General features: G+C 38.5%; 1 protein-coding gene across 3 annotated transcripts in view; it reads right to left on the reverse strand.

Moving 5' to 3' along the window:
• Nucleotides 1-27,795, reverse strand: part of sgk3 (serum/glucocorticoid regulated kinase family member 3) — a 149,657-nt gene that overhangs the window by 111,982 nt on the left and 9,880 nt on the right. Inside the window, exons 2-3 of one of the 3 annotated variants that reach the window (XM_078540392.1) lie at nucleotides 15,878-15,984; nucleotides 14,915-15,045 (exon numbers count right to left, since the gene is read on the reverse strand). The exons of 1 other annotated variant lie outside the window; for it this stretch is intronic. The gene's annotated coding sequence lies outside the window, so the exon portion shown is untranslated. The remainder of the gene's footprint in view (nucleotides 1-14,914; nucleotides 15,046-15,877; nucleotides 15,985-27,795) is intronic. One more of the 3 variants, XM_078540393.1, reaches the window with a different exon arrangement.

Below are 27,795 nucleotides of genomic sequence, written 5' to 3' on the forward strand. Positions count from 1 at the left end.
TGTTCCACTATTGGCAGCCATACCTTCAGCTCCCTAGATCCTAAGCTCTGGAATTTCCTCCAGGAACTTCTGCACCTTACTTTTCACCTCTGCCCATATCAGCTGAAACCTTTAAAGACTCTACTAGTCAATGCTCTCCTGAACAGCCTCCAACCTTCCATAGCTTTAGTGCATTTAAAATTCTGATGCCAGTCTCTTTATTCATGCCAAGCCTTACCAGCCCATCACTCTTATCCTTCCTGACCTACAATGGTTCCCAATTCTACAAAATCTAAAATTTTCATTCTTCTGTTTAAATCACTTCATGACCTGGTTCCTCCCCATCACTGTAACCTCTTCCAGCCCAACAATCCTCAGTCTCACCCCTTCAAACTTACCATTCCTCTGATATGGGTCTCTTGTGCATCAACCTCTGCATGTGCATCCCCGCCCTCTTGCACCATCCTCCAGCCCCCACTGCCCTTTTTTCATCCTTGGTGGCTGTAGCTACTTTGGCACCACATTCCAGACAAACCCACCACCCACAATGCCCTGCCAAAACACTCATCCATTTTCTGACCTCCCTCTTTTCCTTTAAAATCCTTATTAAAATCCATCTCCTTTATCATTCCTCCCAATATCACATATGTTGTTTTCATATCCATTTATTGACAATGCCTCTGTGAAGCACTTTGGGAGGTTTTCAATGTAAAGGTGCTATATAAATGCAACTTGTTGCTGTTAAATTAGTCACTTAGCAGTCTAGCATGCTTAAACGGTTTTGTCTGATATTTCTCCAGTTCCAAAAGCACATTACAACATGTCAATGCCAAATAAGTAATCAATGACTGAATTACTGCAAAATAGCAGAATAAACTGCAAAGTAATATGGGAACATAGAAACAGGAATAGACCATTTAGCCTTTTGAGTCTATTCCGCCATTCCATGAGATCTCACCTGATCTGCGACCCAACTCCATATACTCACTTTTGCCATATTCCTTAATATTTACAAAATAGTTACAGCTGATTTATATATCCTATTAATATATATTAAAAGCTACATTAAACGAACAGGTATAATCTAGCATTCCTCTGGTATTCTCTACCAAGTTTAAACCTGAAACTCTACAAGCTAAAAAGACACCAGAATGGAGTTAATTAAGGGACTTCATTATGAAACAGGAACAACAGATTTGTTCCTGTTTCATAATGAAGTCTCTTAATTACAGCCCTCATTACAGCCTTGGTTCAGACATGGACAAAAGAGCTGAACTCCAGAGGTGAGATGAGAGTGGCTGACCTTGACTTCAAGGCACCATTTGACCGAGTGTGGCATCAAGGAACCCTATCAAAACTGGAGTCAATGGGAATCAAGTGGAAAACTCTCCATTGGTTGAAGTCATACCTCGCACAAAAGAAGATGGTTGAGGTTGTTAGGGGTCAATCATCTCAGCTCCAGGACATCACTGCAGGAGTTCCTCAGGGTAGTGTCCATTTTCAGCTGCTTCATCAATGACCCTTCTTCCATTATAAGGTCAGAAGTGGGGATGATTGCACCATTCACCACCAAGTGCCATTTGTGACTCCTCAGATACTGAAGCAGTCCATGTCCAAATGCCGCAAGACCTGGACAATATCTAGGCTTGAGCTGAAAAGCGGCAAGTAACATTCACGCCACACAAGTGCCAGCAAAGACCATCTCCAAAAGGAGAGAATCTAACCATCACCCTTTAACATTCAATGGCATTACCATTGCTGAATCTCCCACTATCAATGTCCTGGGAGTAAGCATTGACCAGAAACTGAACTGGACTCGCCATATAAATACTGCGGCTGCATGTGCAGGTCAGAGTCTAGGAATCCTGCAGCGAGTAACTCACCTCCTGACTCCCCAAAACCGGTTCAGCATTAACAAAGCACAAGTCAGGAGTGTGATGGAATACTCTCCACTTGCCTAGATGAGTGCAGCTCCAACAACATTCAAGAAGCTTGACACCATCCAGGACGAAGCAGCCCGCTTGATTGGCACCCCACCTACAAACATTCATTCCCTCCACCATCGACGCACAGTGGCAGCAGAGTGTACCAGCTACAAGGTGCACTGCAGAAACTCACCAAGCCTCCTTAAACAGCACCTTACAAACCCACAACCACCATCTTCTAGAAGGGCAAGGGCAACAAACACATGGGAATACCATCATCTCCAAGCCACTCACCATTCTGACTTGGAAATATATCGCCATTCCTTCACTGTCGCTAGGTCAAAATCCTGGAACTCCCTCCTTAACAGCATGTGGGTGTACCTACAACACATGGGCTGCAGCGGTTCAAGAGAAGGTGGTGGTGAGCTGCCTCCAAGGGCAATTAAGGATGGGCAATAAATGCTGGCCTAGCCACGTCCCAGGAATGAATAGGAAAAAACTCTACAACAGTAGAACCATTTATCAGTAATGATAAAAAGAAAACCTAAATCCTGAACAGTTTCTGAGCAAAACCCTGCATAAAATACCTCTGAAATGGAAGAAATCTGATTTAAAAGGGCTATAATCAGCACAATAAGTAAAGCTACAACAATCTCATCTCTTTTCTAGTCAAACAGGATATTAGTGAGCATACTTCCTTTATTATGCCAACATCAAGGAGTTGGGGGTGTGATGAAAGTGAAGCTGTAAGAGTCAGTATTATGTAACAGAGGGTTTTTCCACCAAGCTGTGTCAGTTATTCTCTTTACTGCCAAGAAAAAGTGACTCACCACTGACTTCAAAATAATTGTGCAAATTTGAAGAGATAAAACAGTGTAATTCTGCACATAGCTCATACAGGTTATTTAATTCATTTAAAATAAAGCATGTGGATCATTTTGATAAATTTTCATTTGGTTGATTTCTCCCCCCCACCCCCCTCCCCTGCCCCAACCTTTTACACTATATACAGAGAACAAAATCTGGTTTGTTTTTTGCTGCATTAAAAGTTAATTTCATCCCACCTCATGCATTTCCTCTTGCACCAAATAACACAACTGCCAAACCAGTGAAATTGGAGTTGAAAATTTAACAGTGGATGAGTAAAATAGATGTACAATTGAACATAAAACTCTTTTACTCTAAGTCCCGAGTTATTAAACCCAAAATGGCACCAAATTTTATTAATAGAGGCTAAGAGTATAGGAATTTAAAAAATAAGGATAAAGTTGAACAAGGCAATAGTTAGGCCCGTATTAAGAGTACAGCACGGAGTTTTGTGAAAGTGCATGAAAACCATAGACAGCATGAAGCGTTAATACCATATACCAGGATGGTGCCAGAAATGGCAACGTGTAGTCATGACAAAAAATTTGAAATACTAGGGCTATTTCCACTGTAGGAGAAAGTAGTAGCAGATTCAACAAAGAAAAAAAAGCTTGCATTTATGCAACATCTTTCAGAACCTCATGTTGATCCTAGTGGAAGGCACTATACAGCTAATGAAGTTTTGAAGTATGGTCACTGTTATAAGGTAGAGAAATGCAGCAGCCAGTTTTGGTCAAGAAAACAGTTAGGACGAATACAGAAATAATATTTCCACTGATTCAAGAGTCAGTGACAAGAGGAAATCAATTTAAAATTGCAACCAAGATAGCAAGGAATAGGGTTAGGAGACATTTCTTTATAACAGAGTTGTTGGAGCATGGAATCCTTTTCTACAAGGGGTGGTTGAGAAGAGATGGCTGCCTCTCTGAAGGGAAAATTTGTTAAATATTTGGAACAGAGGAAGATGTAGAGCTACAGGGAGAACTGTGAGTATAACTAGATTTGGACTACTGTGGCACTGTACTGCAAATGGTTCATTGCTAATGATAAGCATGATTAGATATGATGTCAGAGGTTCATGGTCTATTTTGTAAACTTCACAAGTTTGTTCAAAATAAATTTGGCTTATTTTCCCCATATGAAATACTTCAAGCTACATCACCCTTATCCTCCAGCTACTTATCTGCAAAAGCAACAAAAACTGTATGAAGGTAATAGTTTTCCTGCTTTTTAAAATCAGAAGAACTCAAAACTTGGCTAATTTAAATTAAAATAAGTATTATTAAGCTACATGAAATTTGTAAAGTGATTTCAATAACTACTCTAAATGTTATTTGTTACATCCAAATGATACTGTCAGCAATAAAAGAATGAATCAGCACCCAATTTAAGTCTTAATGCAAAATGTTAGAATTAACAGCAGAAAGGGAAATGAAGGCAGTATTTACTGTTCTCATTAGTTTGAGTGTTCAAAATCAATTTGGGTAATCTCAATCTGCACATCACAGCTCAAAGAATTGCTTCCATGAGCATTAAACTGGCAATGGCCAAAGGGATGAAAAAGGAAGAATTCAATTTGGCACAGTGGAGGTGTTCTTGTCAAGCTGGATAGAGGATGTGTTACTCCGCAGTTGGCATTTCAGCCTTTAAATGTTTTAAGCCAGTGATGTTGTCTGTGTTCCATTCATAAATACTACTAAACCTTGCGGGTAGCAAAAAACAAAACCAGATTATAACTGGCCTTTTAATTTGATGTCTACAAGGAACACGATATGGCATAGGCAAAAGCAGCATGTTACAAATGCTATTCATTACATTATCACTCCGTTGACTGAATCAATTGCAAACATGAGCGAATTAGATCAATAGTAGAACATGCAATAGATGTATGTAACTATAACAGTTTCAATATTAAACATACCAGTGAAGCTTCAATTGTCCTCAAAGATCAAGAGGGGCACTAAGGATTTAGAAAAAATACTGGGAAACAATCCCATGCTCAACTGCATTTAGTTTCCGTATACACTAATCTATTTTCTATCAGATTCTGAACGAAGAAATAATATATCTATTGATTAGACATAATGAATTACAGGACTCAGGGCCGTGAATTAATGCCTTATTCTGGATGTTAAAACATGAAAAAGATTTTACCAAATGCACAACTAATCGATATTTTTCTGAACTTTGAACAATTTTAGAATGACTTTTCCTCAAAGCTAGAGACTGGTTTAATCTGAACTAGAGATTAGCAAACTGCACAAATAAAGCAATAGATTGTGTTCACAAGGGAGTGTTATTTTTCTTCCATCATAAGCAAGGCCATACACCTAATAAATTAACTGAGAAATGGTAGAATTCACTCCCAATAGCCAAGATCCAGCAGCAGATTACTGAAAGATCTAATATCCACAATCAAGTCCAGTACCATCTGGCTCCTGAGTTACTCAAAACAATTGTTTTACACGGCGAAACAATGAAGAGATAATTAAAAACAAAAACAGAATTACCTGGAAAAACTCAGCAGGTCTGGCAGCATCGGCGGAGAAGAAAAGAGTTGACGTTTCGAGTCCTCATGACTCTTCAACAGAACTGAGTAATATTAGGAGACGGGTGAAATATGTTGAAGGGTCATGAGGACTCAAAACGTCAACTCTCTTCTTCTCCGCCGATGCTGCCAGACCAGCTGAGTTTTTCCAGGTAATTCTGTTTTTGTTTTGGATTTCCAGCATCCGCAGTAGTTTTTTGTTTTTATGAAGAGATAATTAATCCTGAATGTCTCCAACTCATTAATTCATGTCTTGGAACCGCTTAAAGTTATATCATTCATAAAAATATTAATACTTTTGTTAGTTTTGGGCTTAAACCAATCCTACAGTTTCAAGTGTAATAATAATGCATCATGAAGTTTCTACAGTATTCTTTACAGATAGCACAATTTCAGAATCTTAGTAGCTATGTTTGTCGCTAAATATCTAAATGCAATCTTCAACTAGGTAACTAAAAGGTTGCAATGTAACTTGATTTATTTTGGCAATGCAAAAGCTGTACAATTAGCTCAGAAAAGAGACACATGTTTCTCCAGAAATTAGTACTAACATTCTACTTTGACGACAGATTTTAAATGATGAGGTACTCCAAAAGATAGTGATTTTTGATTTTTATAATCACTGCTAGTTTTAGGTATGAAGTAAAAAAATTAGGTGCCTGATGGTTCACGTGAAAGACTATCAAGGACATGCACGCAAGAAAAGATATAAACTCAGTGTTAGGCATCAAGTTCAATTTTGCAGAAAAATAACTGATTAGCAAGTAAAATCATTGTTTACTGACATGCATGAATAGTCAGAAACTCGAGGTGATCTACATCTCTCTTTTTCCCTATCACCTAGGACTTGATCTTTACTGCCATATCGAAAACTAGTAATCAATGCAAAAATTGCAACTCCGAGTAGCTGACAATTTATTAAGGCGTTGTTGTCATTTTAGATGTTAAAATGTACAGTCCTGATTTATATAATTTTGATTACATTTTCCTACCAGTGTAACAAACATTATAATTTAAGCAAATAAATATCAATTTGCTTTTGTTTTAAAAAGTCTCAGAAATGTATTGTGAAAGGAGGTTGTAACTCAATTAGCATAGGGAGACTTTGAATGTGAACAGTTTAACAATTATATCCAAGTCCTTTTTCATGTCTAAATATTGTGATAAAGTAAATTTAAACGAATTTAAATCAAATGCTATGATATTTAATATTTTCAAGTCAACGAAAATTTTTGCTAAGGCTTCGCAACACACTGGTCAAAGGACACTTGGAATACTGTGTTTGGTTCTTGACCCCACAACACAGTGATACATTGGGAGGAATAGGAAGAGAAATAAGGCTGATCCTAAGTGTAAAGCTGCGTTAAAAAAAAGAAAAAAGCTTAAAATCCAATCAGTTGAGTAACCTTTCCAAATAAAAAAGCTAGATCTTCATCAGAAGTATTGAACACATACAACTGGTTATTTTGGCATAGCATTTTTAACAATAGAATGCTAAACTTCTGTCTAGAAGGCAAGAGTATGCATGAGGATCAGGTATTCATTACCAAATTCTAGGAAAACATTGGTAGTTCAGATAGATTTATAGGCAATGCCCATTGCAGGAATAAGTGCACCTTAATGAAGTATCCCTCCTATCAGTTAACTGGGAAGTAGTACTATAGGAGTGATGCACAAGGACATTGAATAGATCATCAGAGGTCAAAGGAGGAAAATGAGAAAAACACACAAATAAGTGAGACCATCAGCAGTCCATAAAAAAGGCTGGTTAATGACATAAGAACAGAAGAAATAGGAGCATGAATGGGCCATACAGACACTTGAGCCTCCTCCGCCATTCAATATGATTATGGCTGATCTTTGGGCTCACTTTCACTTTCCCACCTGTTCCCCGCATCCCTTAATTCCCCTAAAGACCAAAAATCTTTCTCAGCCTTAAATATACTTAACAATGGAACATCCAAATCCTCTTAGATACAGAATTCCAAAGATTCACAACCCCAAGTGGAGAAATTTCTGCCTCTTGTATGTTAAAACATCTTTACTTAGTCCTCATTTTACTTTCTCCCTTTTTCTGCTCAAATTTGTACTTCACTTTTCTGTCCTCCCCTCTTTGGATCAGTTCAACATAAACACATACAAATTCTTGTGTTGATGTCACATTTAAATAAAAAAGGAATAAATAGTAACAATATACTATTTTGCATTCACCACACAGAGGTAAGTTTTCCATTAAATTCTTAGCTATTTAAAAACATTAACTGAATATTATTGCAGCATAAGTATTCACATTAGTAAAGTACAGATACAGGCTTCATTAGGATAAAATAAATTAAGCTGAAATCAAAATCTATTTTGCTAGTTCTATTAGCAAGGTCTCGTCACTGCTCCAGCTGGGAAAAGGTACGTCGACTTTCTATTATGCTGGATAATTAAAAAAGCCTCTGAAAAATCAGAAAGTCGTTACATTGTAATTCAATTTTTTCAGCATGCTTCCTCCAGAGCTGAATGTTAAAGTGGGATTCTTTAAATAAAAAACTCATCTACAATGGAAGAGCAGCAGCAAATGGCATTTAAATAGTAATTTGCTAGATGATGAGTAACTACATTGTAGCCAAAAAAACACACAAATTAGAAGAATGCAGATTGTCACAGAGTGGTAAACAGATACAATTCCATGTGATTTTTCATCAACAAGCACACAGCAAATATTAACTCATTATACAACAAAGCAGAATAAAAGCACAGCTTTAGGTCCTTGTAATGATAAATGTAATTTTAAGCTCATATGATTAGTTCTGTGGTTCATCAAGATTTTCAGAATAGAAGATTGACATTTTTAGAAATATAAGATTTTTAGGGTTTCTAAATAATTATCAATTTTGGGGGGGGTGTTTCATCTTAATTGTTAGGGGACATAACAAGCCAAAGCCCTTCAACATTTTTTGAAAATTCCTGGCTAGAACGTTTAGTTCTTCACTCTGTTTTAATACTCAAAAGTTCGACGAACTTCCGCTTCACAAGTCTGTCAGTTGTTTTTCCCCTCACTTGTTATTTTAGTTTTAACATGTTTTCCAATGCAAGCCATTTATCTACATTATTATTTGAAATTTTATTTAAAAAGAACTTTCTTAAACAGAATAAAATTTTCTTGTGTGAATGCAAATGAGGTAAGTAGCAATTGTGGTGCAATTAGTAATTTTATTGAAATAGTACTTCTTTAAATCCCCATCCCATTCAATCCTTCCTATTCCACGCCCATCCCATTCTTTTCATCTATCAACCCCATCCCATTCACTATCTTACCCTTTCTTCCTATGCCATTCCCACCTCCCATTCAATTCCTTCCATGTGATCCCATCCCCATCCCACACCTCCTGTGCATTCCCCCAACCCACCCTCTTATGACACTCCCCACCCTGTCATGCCACCACTACCCCCACATTCCTTTCTGCCTTGAGAAACATTTATGATGAAATTAGCATCTTTATTGCAAGTGTTTCTCTAAATCCCCATCCCAGTCCTTCCTTCCTATGCCAAACCAATCCTATTCCTTTCAACCCTCTATCATTCCCATCCCATTCACCATCCCACCCCTTCTTCCTATGCCATCCTATCCCAAATTCCATTCCTCCCATCCCCATCTCTTATTGCACACTTCCCATGCATTCACTGCCCCCACCACCCTTCCTCCAAGCCAACCAAATAAACCAACCAATAGACCAATCAAAACAAACAGTCTGGTGACACAACCTGTGTATTTTTATTGTAGATTTGTCCAACCACATGTTTTCATCATTTAATCATTTCCTAGATTTTTCAGTCAGCAATGAGCAAGTAGGGCTCTCTTTTCATTAAGTTTGCAGCTGCCCATTGATTTTTTGTGGGCTTTTGAGGAGCAACTTATTGTCATACAATCTGTAGTTCCCAGCCACCACTCCAGGATAAGGTCATTCAGATCTCGTAGCAACCTTAACGGAATGAATATTCTCCTTGCTCCCTCAAAGACATCCCCTCTTTCCAACACTACGTCTTCCTTAATCAGTACTGCCAGCCCACCTCCCTTTTACCTTCTCTAACTTATCCGAACATATCCTCGAATGTTTAGCTCCCAGTCCCCATCATTTTTAAGTCATGTTTCTGTAATTACTGTTACATCATATTCCCACACAGCTATTTGTGCTTGTAGCTCCTCAAACTTATTCACCACACTTTTGCATTTACATACATGCATTGTATTGCTGTCTTTGCATTCCTCAGCTTCCTTCTTAGTCCACTCCTAACTAACATGGAACAACTCCCTTCTCTAGTACTGTCCAACACTCACTTTATACACCTTATTCCTCTTTTCAACTTCTATATGCTGGTGCCCACCCACTGCCAATTTAGATTAAACATTCCCCAACCATACTAGTGATGACCCCCACCTGGCCATTGGTCTCAATCCTGTTGGGGTGCAATCTGTCCCTTTTGAATAGAGTCTTCTGCCCAAGAACTAGTCCCAAAGGTCAGAAGCCCTCCCTCCTGCACCATGCCTCAAGCCACACATTGATCCTCCCTGTCTTTCTATTTCTAATCTCGCTAGCACATGGCACCATTAAAAATTTACTTACACTTGAACACCAAACCCTAACCTTTTCTGGCATGTTTAGTAGGTACCTAGCAGGCGAGTATCACAATGTCACACTTTCATGCATTTGAATGTTTTGCTTTATAACGATCCTGCGAGGTGCGTGAGATGTATTACTAGACTAAGGACATAATATGGGTACAGATTGTTGTTCTGCCCCTGCCATTGCACTGAAATGACATCCTCTCAATCTCTCTGCAGCTTTCGATATGGTTGACCGCACTAACCCCTCCATTGTCTAGCTTAGTGGGAGTGCCCTGACCTGGTTCCATGCTTACTTGTCCAATTGTAGCCAGAGAATTCGCTGAAATGGATTACCTTCCTGACCTCACACTATTACCCCTGGAGTCCCTAAGGATTTATCCTTGGTCAACTCCTGATTCTCATCTGCATGCTGCCTCCCAGAATCATCTGGAGACAGGCTGTCAGGTTCCAAATGTATGCTTATGATACCCAGCTTTACCTCACCATCACTCCTTTCAAGCCCTCCCCTGCCTCTGGTTATCAAACTACTTGGCCAACATCCAGATCTGGATGAATAAAAATTTCCTCTAACTGTCTTCAGTTCCACCACAAACCCCGTACCCTAATCACCAATTCCACTCCCCTTCCTGGTCACCATCTCATGCTGATCAAGATTGTTTGCAATCTTTTCATACTATCTGACCCAGAGATGATTTTCTGACCCCATAACTTGATCAATACCAATACTTGCTTCACCTCCATCCACCTGTACCCTATCTCAATCCATCTGCTGCTTAAACCCTCATCCATACTTTTGTTAACTCCTGCCTGGACTATTCCAATGTTTTCCTGGCAAGCTTCCCATCTTCCTTACTAAACCTCATCCCAACTCTAGTGCCCATATCCTAAGTCACAGCAAGTTCTATTCACTGATCATCTATGCGCTCACTGACCTATATTGGCTCCCAGTCCACCAATGCACCCAAATTAAAATTCTCATCCTTGTGTTTAAATCCCTTCATGGCCTCACCCCTCCCCAACTATATACTTCTTCCAATCCTACAACCCACAGAACGCTACATTCCTTCAACTCAGGCCTCTTGTTTATCCCCAACATCCTTCATCTCAAAATTGGTGGCCATATCTTTAGTCATCTAGGCCCTAATCTCAGGAATTTCCTCCACAAGTCTCCATCTCTCTCTTCTCCTTTAAGATCTTCATTAAAACCTCTTCGAACCGCTTTTGGACATCGGTCCATGGGTGGAAACATGAGGACAGGTGTCAATTTTTGTCTGATATTCATCCTGGGATGTTTTACTACATAAAGACGTTATACAAATGCAAGCTGTCATTGGCAAAAGCAGCCTGGGTGAGTGCAGCTCCAGCAACACTCAAGAAGCTTGACAGCATCCAGGACAAAACAGTCTGCTTGATTGGCACCACATCCACAAACATTCACTCCCTCCACCGCTGACACATAGTGGAGAAGTCTGTACCATCACCAAACCTCCTTAGACAGCACCTTCAAAAGCCAGGGTCGCTACAATCTAGAAGGACAAGGGCAGCAGACACATGGGAACGCCACCACCTGCAATATCCCCCCCAAACCACACACTGTCCTGACTAGGAAATGTATCAACATTCCTTCACTATCGCTGGGTCAAAATCCTGGAACTCCCAGCACTGTGGGTGTACCTACACCACATGGACTGCAACGGTTCAAGAAGGTAGCTCACCACCACCTTCTCAAGGGCAATTAGGGATGGGCAATAAATGCTGGCCTAGCCAGCGATGTCTACATCCCATGAATGAATAAAAAATTAAAATATCACAAAACTGTAAACTGCATATTTAAATAAGAAAAGTGAAGATTTCTAAATATTAGAAAGTACAAAAGATTAAATCTGTCAATACAATTTTCTTCTTCACAACCTACCATTTCCCACATCTATCTGCAAGAATGATTGAGTCATATCAATCCTTCTTCATGGTTTCCAAATTCAATGATGCTACATGATTAGTTTGCAGGTAAATATGATAAACTATTTTTAAAAGAGTATTCACAAATTTCATATCATTAATTTCCATGGCACTAAATGGAGGTGACAGTTCCATTTATTGAATAGCCCATAACCAGTTAACAAAATATCTGTTCTTCTCAAACTCAATGACCAATCACAACAGCACAATTGGCATTCACAATGAAGAAAGCCATGTTTCGAAACCGTGCAAATGCCCTACCAGTCAAAATATAATACATAAAAGTTAAGAAAAATGGGTAGCCACAACACCAGTGCTGCCAAATGAACTAGAAGAATTCAGGTCAATCTACTTATATCAATCTTTTATTTTAAATATCTATCAACAAGATGTTATGAAGCCAAGCAAAAAATTTTATTTATTATTTTAAAATTAAGTAATTTCAAGGCTATACTTGTCTATTAGTTGGCGGTTACAACTTTAATAATGTAAGATAGCCAATGACACTGTTCTTATTGCCGACATAATCTAACCAAGCAGAGTCAGCATGGCTTCATGAAGGGGAAATCATCCCTAACAAATTTATTAGAATTCTTTGATGTGGTAACAAGCAGGATAGATAAGGGGGAACCAGCAGATGTAATATATTTGGATTTCCAAAAGGCGTTCAATAAGGTACTGCACATAAGGCTACTGAATAAGAGAAGAGCCCATGGTGTTGAGGGTAGTATATTAGCATGCATAGAGGATTGGCCAACTAATAGAAGACTGAGAGTTTGGATAAGGGGGGCATTTTTGGGATGGCAAGCTGTAGCTAGTGGAGTGCCACAGGGATCAGTGCTGGAGCCACAATTATTTACAATATATATTAAGACTTAGTGAGGGAAGTGAATGTACTATCGCCAAGTTTGCAGATGACACAAAAATAGATGGTAAGACAAGCAATGAGGATGACACAAGGAGTCTGTAAAGGGATATGGACAGGTTAAGTGAGTGGGCAAAAACTTGGCAGATGGAATATAATGTGAGAAAATATAAGGTGTGCACTTTGGCAGGAAGAATAGAAGAGCTGAATATTATTCAAATGGAGAAAGACTGCAGATGGCTGCAGCACAGAGGGATTTGGGAGTCCTTGTGCATGAATCTCAAAAAGCTAACATACAAGTTCAACAGGTAATAGGGAAGAATGGAATGTTGGCCTTTATTTCAAAGGGAATGGAGTATAAAAATAGGGAAGTCTTGCTAAAACTGTACAAGGCACAAGTTAGGCCACACCTAGAATACTGTGAACAATTTTGGTCCCCTTATCTAAAGCAAGATATACTGGCGTTGGAGGCAGTCCAGAAAAGGTTCACTAGATCCCAGGAATGGAGGGATTTTCTTATGTGGAGAAGTTGAGCAGGTTGGGCCTCATTGGAGTTTAGAAGAATGAAAGGCAACCTTATTGAAACATATAAGATTCTTAGGGGGCTTGACAGGGTAGATGCTGAGAGGTTGTTTCCCCTTGTGGGAGAGTCTAGGATCAGAGGGCATCAACATGTAGGACACTATTCCCAATGAAGGCATTGGGGGCACCCATTTAAGACAGAGATTAGGAGGAATTGCTTCTCTCAAAGGGTAGTCAATCTGTGGGATTCTTTACCGCAGAGGGCTGTAGAGGCTGGGTTGTTAAGTATATTCAAGGCTGAGATACAGATTTTTAATCAATAAGGGAATCAAGGGTTATGGGGAAAAGGCAGGAAAGTGAATTGAGGATTATCAGATTAGCCATGGTCTCATCGAATGACAGAGCAGGCTTGATGGGCCAAATGGCCTACTTCTTCTCCTACGTCTTATGGTCTTATGGACTCTAAGAAAAACTGCAAAAGATTTTGACAGAGTAGTGAGGTGAAAGTGAGAAGAAAGGGCTGAGCATAAATTGTAAGAAAATAATATGTATAGTAGTGTCCAAAAAGAAAATCATACCAGAATGCAAGATCACAGTGGAGAATGAAAAGATCAAACATGTAGGCAAATTTTGTTACCTCGGAAGTATGTTAACATCAAACAGAAAGCGCAACCAAGAAAGATGACGAAGGATTGGAATTACCAAAGAGGCATTTCAAAAAATGAAAAAGATTATGATCAACTCAAAATTAGCCATGAAAACAAAGCTGAGAATCCTGGAATGCTACATCTCACCAATTTTGACATAAGGAAGCAAGTGTTGGATGATCAGTGAAACAATGCAGAGAAGAATTGAGGCTGCAGAGTTGTGGTTTTTGAGGCGAATATCAAAGACATCTTCGACAAGTTTTACTACCAATGAAGAGGTGCTGGTAAAATCTGAGACCACAAGAACTCTGCTGACCAAGATCAGGAAGAGACGGTTGGAATTTCTTGGGCATGTAATAAGAAATCATGATTTAGGAAGTCTGACGCTGGTGGGAAAGATTGATGGTAAAAGAGTTTGAGGTAGATAAAGAATGATATTTTTAAAAGAGTCTCGCAAACTGGATGAACGTACTACTAATGAGAATGATCCACGAGTCTGGAGCAAGATTAACATGTAGGTCCATGGTCACCAATGTCCTCTTAGGGCATGGTACCTGAACAGAGAAAAACTTCTCTTGGCAGATGACATCAATAAATCACGTGAGCATAGCTAACATGGTTTCTTGGCATTATCTCAAATAAATTACAGCATTTTACTCAGTCCTCTCCTTCCATTATTTTATTTATAAATTGAAGGGTCAATTGCCCTTTCATAGCAACATCTCTGTCCCCTGAAGATACAAAAAGAAAGTTCATCATTCCAAAATTTGACAAAGCAGCACACCCACAATTAAAAACAGAAATACCAGTTATTAAAAATACTTAGCAAAAAAGTGAAGTACTACGGTAAACCCCATTAACACATTACATTTTTTAGATTTCAAAGGAAAATCAACATGTAGTACACTATTCCCAATGAAGGCATTGGAATTTAGAAACCACTATACTTGTAGCTTTCTCGTTATACGTCGAGGAAATGTTTATTACCTTTGCTTGTTCCAACTACTCAAGTCAGACCTTGTGAAATGCTCAGTTGATGGAGAAACACAATTATGTTCTGAGTTACAGATAGATTCTGTAAATCTTATTAAATGTCCAAGATATTGAGAGTTGGGCAACTGCAAAAATAAAGAAATTGAGCTCAACAATTTAAAGCATTTGATAACTGAAAAATAGCTGATCTTATTAGGACAGGCTACATCTTGCATACATGGTCAGCAACTTATGTCACCAGGTTCTTCCCTTGGTCAGTACAATGCTACATATCTGTAACTCATAATGGAACGTTGTCTTAATATTGATGCTGAGTAACTCTTCACAAGTTTCTAAAATCTAAAAACTTAGGAGACCCATAATTAAGGGAAATGTCTGTTTCAACACAAAAAGTCAGACATTTATTTCAAAATTACTCAAGCTTCCTCAGAGAATAGGAAGACAAACTCCTCATATCTCAAACATTTATAGTGGTTTTTCCATTACCTGTAAGAAACAGTTATTGTTAGATCAATCTATTAGTATGTCAATTACGACCAGTCTCTAAAACTAATTAAAAATGCTTGGACTCTGGAGCTTTGATAAGTAGCATTGATATGGATGATGAGATAAGGAATTTGAAAGTAGACAGATCAAGAGGCTGATCAGAAGATCACATAATACATACAGAGCAGGAAGACCATTTGATCCATTTTAACTCATCCATCAGAACAACCCTAACGTCCACCATTGCTACATCAAACTACTTAAATGATTCTAGGGTTTTCACCTCTACTATCCCAAGTATTGATTGTTCGTTGCATGAAGAACTACTTCCTGATACCAGTCCTATTACTTTTAATTTTTGAAACTGTCTCTCCTTGGCCTACTTCCGATTTAATTTGAAGTATTCCAGCTGAATTTTTAGCACCAAAACATTTGCAATGTCACTACAGGCTGAAAAAGCTCAAGACTCACCAGTCTTGCTTCATAAGTCAAATCTCAACACTGAAGATCAGCCTTGTGACTCTCCTCCGCACTGCCTTCAGTAGCTGAAAGGTTCCCTTGTTTCTTGGTGATTGCAACTGGACACAATACACAAAGTGCAGTTTAAACGGGGCACTGTACATCACGATCAAGACTTCCTCTGACTTTCATTCTATTGTTTTAACTATGTAGTTCAAATTTCAATTAGTTCTGTTGATTGCTGTTCTGCATTGATTATTTGTATGTTGTGTGTTATCTTAGACTCCTCTTTCAACTTTACCCAAATCTATTTCAACACCATTTGCGAATGCATCAATTTTTCTATCCTATGAGCAATACTTTATATGTTTGACTGCAATAAATTTTATCTCCCACTATTCAGCCCACTTATATATTTTGTTTCACTCATTTTGCAGTTTCTGGGCTATCTCCTTTAATTCCACTACAACTCCTAGTTTGGTAGCATCTGCAAATTTAACCAGTTTACATTGAATTTCTGAATCCAAGTCATTGATGTTGGATGGTAGCAGTCGTTCCACATTGAGCCCTGGGGCACCAACTCAGTACTTCTTTCCCAAAACTTTGATGTTAATACAGCTTTGTATATTATTTTAACAAATACCTTTTTGAAAACTAAATACACCATGTTGCAGAACAAAGGAAAGGAAATGATGAAGGAAGGAGGAAGGAAAGGAAGAAAAGGAACAACTTGCATTTCACCATATCAAGACATCCCAGAATGCTTTACAGCCAATGAAGTACTTTTGTTTTTATGTATAGTTACTATCTTACTGTAAAGTTTACCATAGTTAAATTGAGTTATCACTTTCTCAACAAAACCACATTGGTTGCTTTGACCAAATCATCCCCTTCTAAAGCAATGTTGAATACTGTGTTCAAATTGATTGCTGCTTGAGCCTACATAACAATGCCAACATTTTGGAAGCAATGCATTGCCTATAAACCACGTTGAAGTATGAAAAACAACAAAAACCACCATTTAAACATTTTAAATTGGAAACTGTTGCAAACAAGTGAACTGTTGTTCACTTCCTCTCCTTGCCTTTTTTTGGGGTCTTCTCGAGCCTGGTCACACACCATTTCATTCCTGATTGGTAGATGTTTCGAAAAACAATCATCTGTAACTAAGCATTTAGACAAATGCAAACCAGAAAAAAAATGTTCCTTCATTTACAGAGAAGGCACAAAGCCTGGACCTAACAGATTAAGTTAGGAATTCACATTGTTCATTGTTATTATTTGGAGAAATCAGATAGACTGAAGTTTGTACTACCCTGTATCACAGAGCGATGAAGCATCAGCAATACTACTAACCAGAATAGCAAGTGCAAAAAGTAGCTTGAAACAAATCGTGATGCTCTGTTTGAGCGATACTGGATAACCCAAGAGCAATTATGCAATAGAGTGACAAGAGAAAATCTCTCGTTTCTTGGGTGAGAATATAGACTTGGTGGATGTCTCCATAAAAGCCTTCTCCACAAGATGAATAAAGCCTTTCTCTGCATAGATTTTCCGGTTCTAAAGCACTGATCATCACACACATCTCTGCACTCCAAGAATCAAGTCTTCCGCTGCAATGGGGGCATAAAGCAATAACAATGTTTACATGGGGTCCAATATGTACTGTGCCATGTTATGAAAAGTTTGGCAAAAATTTAGTTTAATTCTAATCAAAGTAGGTTTTACTGAATCCAATCAGCCTGCCAGACCTTGCTCCCCACGTTACTGCTGGAGATGAGTCTTCTTTCTTTATATTGCATCCTGAAAAGGAGTCAGGAAGCTTAACAATGAGAAAGCATTGATTCAATACCCTAGGTCAGAATGGGAGAAACATCACATGAGGGTATTGTGGATGTCATGCTCCAGTATATTATGAACTTTCAGACAACACTTTAAAATTTTGAACACAAACAATTAAAATGGCCATTGCAAATCATGTGATCTTTAGCACTCTTAGCCAGACAGACCGAAGTCTCAAACAAATATTTTATTAAATATGAACATTCACACCAAATGGGAAATTCACAATCCCTTTATTTAAGGATGGACCATCAACAAAAACTATAGCATTCCAGCTGATTCTTCTTTCTGTTTCATCATGGACAGACAAAACATCGAAACTCAATTTGTACTAGATGAAGATGAAATGGATCCCGCGGACCTTTCATTGTATTATGATGGCCCCAAATCCAAACTTTACAGGATGAATTTCAAAGTGTCAAATGACAACACAGAATATGTAATTAGCACACCACCTTTTCTTTGGAGAAAGAGCTTTGAACTTGTACAAGTCACATGATGGTCACAGCCATGTTTTCTTCCTGCTTTTTGTCACGAAACTATCATATTTTTCATAATAGTGTTGTGGAATATTGTAAAGTATGCTTGTGTGTTGGCTGGTTTAATTCAATTAAGAGTCAGATAGGCTGCAAGGTTGAAATTATCATAAGAGTTGGTTTTAAAAATGGTCTTTGAAATGCTGATGAGTGAGCTAAGGTAAAGGTCTCAGCAGATAGGGTGTGAATGAAATTTGCATGTTAGGATAAGTGGGTGTTGTTTGGTTTTCAAAGAAACATTATAAAGTTTTACAACTGACAGAATAAATAAGGCAAGGTTATGATGTTTATTTTTCCCAGAAGGAAAAGGTCATTATGGATATGGTAAAAGTAAATTCCAAAGACATATGGGGTTTACAGGTTAAGGAGGAAGAAATATATTTAAAGAAGGATGGAAGGCTGTGAGGGGCTGGCCATGTAAGATCTAAAAGATACGCCATGTGACACAGACTTGGGGAAACAGCCTCTAGCCACTTTGCATGAGTCTGCTGTTCCAGTAACAAAGTTGTGTTAAAACTTTGGAATTCCACTGTCGAGTGAGTGCGTGGTAATCTTGCTAGATTGCCCAACTAAATTTAAAATCTATTTTTGGACTGTTGCCTTAAAGGAAGTGTGTAGTTGGGAGTCAGGTTAATTTGGAATTTTGGGATTTATTATAATATTCAGTAATGGTGTAACTGTAATGTTATGTATGTATTTAATTTTTTTTGTTAATAAATGATTTAATTTAATTGTTAAAATCTCAAAGTGTTAGTGGACTCATTACTTCTGAAATCAGTACACAAACCATCTCGTAATAAATACAAATTGCAAAACTGTTGTGATAGTGTGACCAGGTTTCCCCTGTGGGTTTGGTCAGCCTGGCAAATACCACATGCCATATCATAACATTTTAAAACAGTAAAAGCTACTTGTAGAGACAGAGTTCCATCCGAATCTATCAACAGCCATCAAACCAGCTGCACCTCAACTAGGCAGCCAAGGTAATAAACAGCAATACCGTGAAAGTGGGAGGAGGACTCTCCCTAACCTGTTCTAACTTCAAGTTCACCTTAGAACCAACCTACTGGAAATTCAAATACAAGAAGCCGCACAGCTCACTGAGAATCTTCTGTTATGATATGGCAGGTGGTATTTGCCAAGGCTGACCAAATCCCAAAGGGAAACTTGGCCATACCATCACAACAATTTTTCAATTTGTATCTATTACAAGTAGGTTTGTGCACTGAAGTCAGAAGTAATGAGTCCACTACCGCCTTTAGAGATTTTAAAGATTAAATTAAAACATTTATTAACAAAAGAAAAGAAAACAAACACACAAGACTAGAGTTACATTTAGTCTTATAACAATTCTCACAAGGTTTCTACTTAACTAGGCTCCCAGCTACACACCCCTTTCAGGCAACAGTCCAAATAGATTTTTAATCTGTAAAACATCCAGTAATATTACTACAAGCACCCACTGTTGCAGTAAGAGAGGTATTTCACAGCTTCTTTCTCCCTCTCACTGGACAATGTAACTCCAAAGGCTTTTTCACACAACCTTGGTTACTGGAACAGCAAGCTTTTCCGGAGTGGCTAGAGGTGTTTTCCCCACAGGTCTGTTTCACAGAGTGCACCTTTCAAGACCTCTCACAGCCACTCCCACGCACAGCTTTCCATCTTTCTTTAAATATATGTTCTCCCTTTTGATCTGTAAATCCCACTCTTCCAACCTTTCTTTGCAAGTTACTTTTCCCAGAATATAAAAATCTTTCATATTGTCATTATGGTCAGCACTTTCAGGAAAAATAAACTTAATAACTTTGCCTTCTTTATCTTGCCAGTTGTAAATATCTTATCATGTCCCTTTGAAAATCAAACAACCTCTCAAATTATCTAAAAATGCAAATTCCATTCACACTGTATCTGCTGAAACTTCATTTTAGCTTACTGATCTCCATTTCAAATGCCAGTTTTACACCTAACCCCTTTTGATGATTCAAACATTGCAGTCTGACCGTCCACAGTTTAATTAAACTAAACACACACACACAAACATATGTACACAGTCCCCATAAGCCTGCTTCAGTATCCTACTGTAATATTAGAAAAAAGTTTCCTTTACACTTCTGCTTACAAGATCTTCATTTCAACTAAAAGCATTAACTCATCTAAGAAACTACACACCTGCCATGAAAGAGAGCAGACTGTGTAATCATACTGTTCTTCTCTTCATCTGCATTTAATCTTTGTGTGAGTGATAGTGTGATTGAGTTGAGTGAGTGAGTGAGACGTCACATTGTAAACCTCCTGGGAAAGTGTGGGATATTAAATAACCTTTATTTTAAAACTCAAAAAAAAAGCCTGCTGTTGGAATTATTTAAATTGGGGCAATCACTCTGAGGGTAAGAAAATACACACCTCATATATAAAACACACTGATCACGGACAGTAAGAAAATACAAATTTTGCCCATGACAAAAAACAGGTGTGCATCATTTTAAGTATAGGGAGGCTGTGCATTGCTGTGGAAAATTAATTTAGCAGTACAATAGTCAACAATGTATTTCTTACTGTAAAGTGGCTTCATTCATTTGAGGTTCATTCTACCATGTACATGTATTTTTAAAACTCCTAAATACAATACTAATCTCTGAATTTTTGAAAAGAGATAGGTCAATAATAAGAGCTAAAATATGCAAAGCCTAGGGTTTTCTGGATTTAACAAGCTTGCAAATACCCAAGATGCAATCTCAGAGAATTAGGTCCTTACATGCTGTAGGCAGGCACTTTCATTTTTCTGAATATAAACAATCAATTCGGTTTTCCTGAGGAATGACATTACTTTCTAATAAAGATATTATGGGTTTTACTCACTTTTCTAGTCTCATCAGTCTATGTACCCAAGATGAGAAGGTAGACTACCTCCAGGCTGCCAACACCACTTGAGCTCATCATTAAGTAGCAGACAAGAGCAGCACATGATAAATTTTGCTCCTGTTTTCTCTGCTTCCTCGTGGAGGCATGTTCTCACTTTGTCTTCACATAGCACCTTGAAACACTTTTCATTTTCAGACTCTGCACTACATACGAGGAGTCTTACCTACTTGCAGCACACAGCAGAAACTGAACTGTGTAGGAAAATCGCACACAACTCAATTTCAGTTCTGGTATTACAACACAAAGCCCAAAGATTAGTCAAGTGTCAGTTTGGCAACACCCTAGACTTTAAATCATGGCCTTGTAAATTCAAGTCCTACTTTAGAACTTGAGTACAAAAGCTATGCGAACAAAGACATACTGAGGGAATTGGATGTTAAACTGGAGTCTCTGTTTGCCTCATTCAATGGATTTTAAGATCTCATAGCGTTACTCAAACAGCAAGGAGTTCTCCCAATTCCTTGGCCAGCATTTTTTATCCAACACTAAAACCAGATTAACTCAGGATTGTCCAAACTTTAGTCTTCTTGGGTCACTTAGGAAATACCATAGAGCATTATATGTCATGTATGAACCTTAAATGAATGCTTTCATTAACTCACATATATTTCAGTATCTCACCAATGCCATGGAACTGTATCTTAAAATGTAGTTTATTGTGTGGCACTTGTCAAAATCTTTTTGAAACTACAAATATACAATGTTAACTAGGCATCTTGGAAGGACAGTATCACACTGCTTGGGTTTGATATGCAACTTCTAATCAGAGGGAAACGGATTAAAAAGTACCCAAGATGTCTCTTGAACCTCTTGGACATTTTAACATATATGTTATAATTTAAATGTTTAAATTATCTTCCTAACCTTTCTACCCATTTAAATTTTAGCTGCTGGATAAAATTTCTGCACACATGGAACCATGCATATTGAGATAAAAGCAAAAAACTGCAGATGCTGGAAATCCGAAACAAAAACAAAAATACCTGGAAAAACTCAGCAGGTCTGACAGCATCTGCGGAGAGGCATATTTAGAACTCTTTGCTGGGCAGGGAATTGGAATTTCAGTCATGTGGTATAAATGAGGAAGTGCCTGACTGAAAGAAAGACTGCAGTCTGAGGACTGCAGTATAAATGAGCCACAAGATACTATTTAGTGAAGTTAGGAGTTTAACATTATTACTGCCCATTTAGAATGATCAGAAATATATTCAAGTTTGTGGAAGAACAAGAAATTCAAATTCCAACTTCACAGGTTGGAGATAGAAGACAATCTTGTGAGAATAAAATCAGCATTTAGAACAAAACAAAGAACAAAGAAAAGTACAGCACAGGAAAAGGCCCTTCAGCCCTCCAAGCCTGCTCCGATCATATTGCTCATCAACGAAAACATTTTGCACTTCCGGGGTCCGTATCCCTCTATTCCCATCCTATTCACGTATTTGTCAAGCTGCCTCTTAAACACCACCAACGTACCTGCTTCCACCACCTCCTCTGGCAGCGAATTCCAGACACTCACTACCCTCTGCGTAAAAAACTTGCCCCGCACATCTCCTCTATAGATTTAAGGTGAGAGGAGAAAACTATGTCCCCTAGTAATTGACTCTTTCACCCTGGGAAAAAGCTTCTATCTACTCTGTACTTGCCACTCATAATTTTGTAAACTTCTATCAAGTCGCCATTTAAAGGCACTATATTGGCCTTTCCCTCAAACCTTTGGGGAAATTGCATTATTTACTGCAATTTTCAGCATATAAGATGCACAGTTCTGCAGCCTTTTCCCAAAAAGTATTTTCGCGCAATAAATCTGTCATTGTACCAGAAGCATCAGAAATGCTTAAAATTACTGTACCCAATTCAATGTACAAAGCTATAATGTACTTTGTTTTTAAAAAAAAACTGGGGATAAAACAGTGTGCAGGCAGAGAGATAAGTAATAACGACAGCTATGTCATTCTTGGCTCAGTGGTAGCATGCTAATGTGAGTCAAAGTTGTGGGTTTAAGCCACACTGCATGACTTGAGCAAGTTATCTAGATTGTTAATTCAGTGCAATTTTGAGGAAGTACTGCATTGCTGGAAGTGCTTTTTCTGATAGGATGTTAAACCAAGAGTTTGTCCAATTGCTCATGTGGATGCAAAAGATTCCTCAATGCTGTTCAAAGAATGGGACTTCACTGAGTACCCTGATGAACATTTATCCTTCAATTAACACCTCAATAAAAAGTTTAACTTGTCATTCATCTCACTACCATTCTTGGAACATTGCTTTGTGTAAATTAGCACTGCATTTGCTTTCAAAACAGTGATGATCACCATTTGAAAGTAATTCACTAGCTACAGTATTTGGGAAATCCTGAGGATGTGAAAGATGCCTTCTAAGTGCAGTTACTTCCTTTTGCTCAGATGACTGCCGATAGCACAAAATTATACCAAGGTCGCAATAAAGTAGGAAAGAAATTATTTGTGGAAGATACCAGTTCAAAGCATGGTTGCTCTAAATCTAAAAAGGTATTGAGTCGCATAACAATAATTTGCATTTATATCACAGTATTAATGTAGGCAATTCACAGAGAAAACCAGGAACTGGTGCTGAACCTGGGGGCTGGTGCAGTGATCAATGGCTTGGTTAAAAGTGATAGGCTGTTGAAGATGGAGTAGCGAGATTTAGGGAGGAAGTTCCAAAAGGAAGGACCAAGACGTCTGAAGGCTCTAATGCCAATGTTATAGCGGAGAATGGATGAGTGACCAGTCAGAGGATACAAAGGGCTGGAGGAGATTGCAGAGGTAAAGTGAGATGAGGGATTTGTAGTTGAGGATTTTCAATTCAACATGTTGGGGTAAAGGGAACCAGTGTAGGTCACCTAAGGCGATGTGCGATAGCTGGACTTGGTACAGAACAGGAAGCAGAGCTTTGGATGAGTTGCAGTTTAGGGAAGGTGGAGACCAGGTGGTTGGTGAGTAGGACACTAAAGAAAAGAGCAGCTACAGGTGATGAAAACATGGATAATGATTTGATGGCTGTAAGGTTAAAAGCAGGTAATGTTGAGAAGTACAAGGACATAGTAAGGAACAAAAGGAGTGATATTGTTTTGTGCACAGCATGATTAGGCCCCTTCTGAAATATTGATTTATGACATGGCAACAGGTACAGCAGTGTTATTGCTTTCAGGAAGGTACATTTTGAGTCACAAAGATCCCAAAAGGCTTTCAGAGTCCAGATTACAAGGACAGTGAAGGAAGTTAGGCTTATTCTTGTTGATAAAGATACTTCAAGATGTCGTAATAAAAGTTTTTAAAATTGTGTTTGAATTGATAAAGCGTAGCAGAATAAATTGCTTATACTGATGAAAGTTTCAAAACTAGCGTACATCATTAGGAGATGGGAGTAGATTAGAAACCCCAGCAAAACTAGTTCACACAAAAAGATAACAAGCACAGGGAATGGTATAGACTCAACAGTATAAGTAGGTTCAAGAGCTAACCAGATAATCGTGGGGGGAAAAAAATCAATATATTGAGGAGACAAATGATAGCTAGCTCCCCATTTAAATTATTTCTAAACTGTTTCTTTAAAGGAACAGAGTTTCAATCATTGACGGACTGAAGGTAATTCCAAGAGCAAGAAAAGTGACTGGCGACACTTCCTTGCTAGTATTTGCACTGATTTTTTGGATTAATGTGGGATTTTGAGATGCACAGAGAGAGAGAGAGAGAGAGAGGGAGTGAGCGAGCGAGCGAGCGAGCTGGTATAAGTATGTGTAGCTATTGGTTTCCTGCTCCAGTCATGATCTTATACATGACTTCCAGTATGCAAATCCCTTGGTTTAGTAGTTCAATTATAGTTTTGGTTCAATTGTATGCTCAAACAGGAAAATGTAATTGCTTCACAAAAATTGAAGTAAAGCAAGAACAATTATGATGAACTCAGACACAATATGAACACAGGAGTTACATGGAAAAAATGTGAACAAAATTTAAACCATAAATCACAACTGAATTTGTAGGAATTGTATAAATCAACCATGAGAGCATTGGGTAGATAAAGTTCAATGACGTACTTCTTACTAAGGACGTACAAAAAAACACCAAAACAAGAAATTAAGGAACGAAGGAAAAAATAAATGGTTCCAAAAATCTTCCGGGGCCCTTCTCTAGATTCCTTTACCAAATGAACATTTACCATTAAACAAACATATGAAACGGGGGGCAGGAAAAGATCATCAGACCCAAAATACCTGCCCCATTCAAACAATACTGCAATCACTTACACTACTGACCCACATCCTAACAATGGAATTTCGTGGAACAGGCTAAATAAAAACAGGAAAATCCTGCAGCCAATTCAGGAAAATCTCTGGGAAATTCTTCTCTGACTTCCAAAGACAAGCATGACTCTAGAAGACCACAGAAACATTTAATTCCTCATAACAAGTTGCTAGTCAGCTGTAACTGTCTACAAATAGAAATGTCCTCTTCTCAGGAACTTCCAAGTTCCCTTTTAAAGAGCTGTGGTGAATTAATACTGCATGTTTCTAAAGTCTGCTCCAAAAAGTAATATTCTGTATAGAAATTTCCTATCATCTAACCTAATTCTCTGCCTACAAGTTTTACAGAGATACTGTCCAGTTCTACCATCTCATTTAATGCATCAACTGGATACAGCCTAATCCTTTCATTTTAAATCTTCAATTATGCCTGCTCTAAGCTAGCATTTCTCAAAGGGAAATAGCCCTAACCTTTGGAACCTATTCTCATACCCAAGAATCTTAAGCTAGGTATCATTCTGGTGACCCTCCTCTGCACCTTTTCCATAACCTGAATTCCTTTGCTATGTGGTAGAATCAAAACTGCCCCCCAGATCTCTTTCTTGTTGTAGTAACTGGCAGGGGATAAAAATTGCCTGGAGTTTCTCAACCCTAAATACGTGGCATTGCATTTGTTCACATTAAGAAGCATCTACCACACTGCAACTAACTGGTCTAAGCTGGCAATTTATTAATTTGGTCTAAATTACTAACCTGTGTGTCCAACTGCAGGTCACCAGCGACATGGAGAATCATTCTATTTATGGCCTTATCTAAATTTTGAATTAAAATTTTATAACAGTTTCAACATGAAACCTAGAAGAACTCCACTTGTGACAAGGCCCCAATGATAACAAGCCACATCCTTGATGTAACTGATTGGAATTTTGTACAGCAATATCTGTCTCAAAGAACCAATTTTGGACAATTTAACATTTGGAAGTCATTATATGAAACAACAGAATCTTCCACCATATGAGAGTAATTTCCTGAACGAACTTAATCAGTTTAGTGAGGCAGGATCTAATTTTCCTAAAGCCACACTACCAATTTCAAATAACCACTTCACTCGAGGTTGTAAGAATTCAAATCCAATTCAAATTTAAAAACTTAGCAACCTACCTACAATTGGTATTAAACACACAGGCCTATAACTACCAAGGTCCTATTCGTTGCCCTTCTTAAATAACAGGCACACTTGAGCATCACCTCCATGGAAAGCAGCTCAGATATCAATGGAAATACATTTTAGTGTGTATAATAAAATGATTAAAAATTCCTCCACGGTTTTGTGCATTTTTAGTGATTGGAATAATGCTTTCTGACAATGTGTGGAAAGCCCAAGTTTAAAAGTTCATAAGCCAGGATTTTACGCTCCATACAGTCAGGTTCTGAGGCTGGGGTAGGGGAGGGAAAGGAGGAGCGCGAACTTGCATGGACGGGATTCCCTATAGGTTCCTGTCCACCCTGATCTGGTAGCGATTTTACGGTGGGGCGGGCTGGGCCTCGAACGGGAAGCCCCAATTAAGGCCCTTAAGTGGCCACTTAAAGAAGAGAATACAGAATACGGCGGTACACAGGGGTACGGGTGTGATTAAACAAAAATTTAGCATGCAGACACAGCAAGTAATTAGGAAGCTAAATGATTTCTTCTCCACCGATGCTGCCAGACCTGCTGAGTTTTTCCAGGTAATTCTGTTTTTGTTTTGAGCTAAATGTAATGTTGGCTTATATTGCAAGGGGGTGGGGTAGTGCTTCAATTGCACAGAACATCGGTGAAACCACACCTACAGTAGTATGTAGTTTTGGTCTCCTTATTGAAGTAGGAATATTCCTACATTGGAGGCAGTTCACAGGGGATTCGCAAGGTAGATTCCTGGGATGAAGGGGTTGTCCTATAAGGAATGGTTAGACAGGTTGGATCTATACTCATTGGAATTTTTTTTTATATTCATTCATGGGATGTGGATGTCGCTGGCTAGGCCAGCATTCATTGCCCATCCCTAATTGCCCTTGAGAAGGTGGTGGTGAGCTGCCTTCTTGAACCGCTGCAGTCCACGTGGTGTAGGTACATCCACAGTGCTGTTAGGGAAGGAGTTCCAGGATTTGACCCAGCTACAGAGAAGGAATGGCGACATATTTCCAAGTCAGAATTGTGTGTGGCTTGGAGACGTACTTGCAGGTGGTGGTGTTCCCACGTGTCTGCTGCCCTTGCCCTTCTAGATGGTAGCGGTCGTGGGTTTGGAAGGTGCTGTCTGAGGAGTCTTGGAAGGATAAGAGGTGATCTTACTGTAGGATAAAAGATTCTGAAGGGGCTTGACAGGGTT

The sequence above is a fragment of the Cetorhinus maximus genome, chromosome 4 (genome assembly GCF_964194155.1).
Source record: "Cetorhinus maximus chromosome 4, sCetMax3.hap1.1, whole genome shotgun sequence".
Lineage (NCBI taxonomy): Eukaryota > Metazoa > Chordata > Chondrichthyes > Lamniformes > Cetorhinidae > Cetorhinus > Cetorhinus maximus.